General features: G+C 33.1%; 1 non-coding gene across 1 annotated transcript; it reads right to left on the bottom strand.

Annotated features, from left to right (window-relative positions):
• Window positions 1–1,347: 1,347 nt before the first annotated feature.
• Window positions 1,348–1,421, bottom strand: TRNAV-AAC. The gene has a single exon. It is a non-coding gene; the product is annotated as a tRNA-Val (tRNA).
• Between the last annotated feature and the right edge of the window lie 921 nt (window positions 1,422–2,342).

The following is a 2,342-nucleotide window of genomic DNA, read 5'->3' as shown; positions in this document are numbered from 1 at the left end:
CTGTCTGAGATGGTAAGTTTCTAAATAAAATTATGCAAATTGAGACTCTACACATATATATGCAGTATGACTAGTAGTTCCTGGAATGGTGTACCGTTGTTCCTTTTATGCGGGGTACCACTATTTCTTTTAAATGGGGAACAAGGTTTAGCAGACGATAATGATCAAAATGCTGATCAAGATGGAGGCACTAACAAGCAACATGCTGATCAAGATGGAAATGCGAATGAACGGGGTCCTAATGAGCAAGATGTAGGTGCTGCTGATCCAGATGGAGGCACTGATGAACAGGTTCCTAATGAACAAGATGTGGTTGCTACTGAGAAAAATGTTGATCAATATGGAGATGCTAATGAACAGGTTTATGATGAACAAGATGTAGGTGCTGCTGAGCAAAATGATAATCAACATGAAGAAGCTAATGAACAGAATGATGATCAAGATGCAGGCACCCCAATGAACTGAATGAAGATGTTGATCAACTGGCTGATGGAATAGATAATATGAACCAACTAATGATGAAAATGCAGACATTGATAGCCTATTCATGCTGATCAAAATGCAGAAAGATATACACTTTCTGAGTAGAGTAACTAGACTTCATAATTACACAAAATGCTAATTCCATAATTGTGTGATATTCTGTTTTGAGATTGCAGTACTACTATTCTCTGTATGCTGCTTAGTTTGTTTTTAATTTCTTGATACTAGCCATCTGTCAAGCATTTGAGAATAATCAATCAGTTAAAAGCTACTAACCAGTTAAAAGCTACTATGAGATTACTGATCTATTTCCTTATATTTTGCTTGACACTTGGCAGTAAATGCTACTGAACTTTAGTATTGGGAAAGATGATGTTTTGCTATATGGTGAAGTTGGATTAACAGAGACTATTAAATTTTTTGGATGTAATGGTTTTCAGTTTTCGCTCAAATCCTGAAGTTGATTTAACAACAGATAACATAATCCACTTCTTCTTTATGTTTGGGATTTGTCAAATGTTTGAGAAAAAAGTTAAAACCATCTTGTTATTTTGTAATATGGCTATGCTTGGTATCCGTTTAATTTGAAATCACAGCTTTTTGAGTTGTGTGTATTTAGTAGTGTATTATAATTTACAGATACGTTATTGTTCTGGTAGAGATAAAAGCTGTGTGTATTTAGTAGTGTATTATAATTTACAGATACAGATACGTTATTGTTCTGGTAGAGATCGATCCAATAAATATGTAGGGTGCACAAGCAGTGAGGTACTACTTACTGCCTAAAAGCTTAAGAGCTAGTTTACTAGCTACATACATTTGGTATATGTAATTATTTGGTAACCTTTTAACATATCGGAAAAATGGCTTCGCCCGGACTCGAACCGGAGACCTTCAGTGTGTTAGACTGACGTGATAACCAACTACACCACGAAACCCTGGTGCTTGAAGTTCCTCCAGTTTTCCTATTTATTTGGTGTAAGCGTGAGTTGACTAGACAAATATTCCAACACTTGTAGAATTAGTTATTTGAATTCTCCAAATATATATTGTCGTATTTCAAGGATTTTGATTCTAATTATTTTATTTAGTGGACATGGTGGGGCAAGGGGTTCGCTCGACCAGCATCAAGCTAGTAGAGCCTTACTATACGGGAGTTTAAAATGTGCAATGCTTACTTGAGGTATTTAAGTGAAAAATCGTGTCAATTTTAGATGTTTGCTGATGAGTTCCACCTTTAAACTTTTATGAAAAAAGAAATTATGAGTCAGTTAAAACTTTCCTAGTACATTAAGAGTTCTAAATAACTACATAAAATAATACTAGTTAAATTTAGAGTTCTAAAATATCATTAATAAAGTTATTTTGATAAAATATACTTCAAATTAAATTTTTTTAAAAAGACGTGTCGGATCAATAAGAATCAAGTATTATGAAACAGAGTAGTATTATTTTTGTAAAAGAAAAAAAATTAATCTTGTCATGGTATTACAATCATGTCAAATAGCTACATTCTAATAACATGCACTCGTGCTCCAATTCATGAAAAGGGTGATATTACTACTTTTTGAGAAGTAAATATTTCATAAATTCCAATTTTTATGAATGTGCTTTGAATCAAGATGTATTTAAGAAAAGAAAAGCAATGATTATTGGCACTTGTGATACCTATTTTGTAATAATATTTGTGTAGTTTCCCAACCGTCTAGGTATTATAGAGAAGGACGATTCTATATGAGATTGTAAGTTTCTAATTAAGAGTTTGCAAATTGAGACTCTACACATGACTTGTAAGGTGTTAATTCAGATAAGTATTTTGCTGCAGGGACAAGCTTATTTACTGGAATGATGTAACGTTG

Source organism: Capsicum annuum, unplaced genomic scaffold, assembly GCF_002878395.1.
Source record: "Capsicum annuum cultivar UCD-10X-F1 unplaced genomic scaffold, UCD10Xv1.1 ctg65390, whole genome shotgun sequence".
Taxonomy (NCBI): Eukaryota; Viridiplantae; Streptophyta; class Magnoliopsida; order Solanales; family Solanaceae; genus Capsicum; species Capsicum annuum.
Note: the sequence above shows the minus strand (reverse complement) of the source record. Positions and strands in the feature narration are given on the sequence as shown.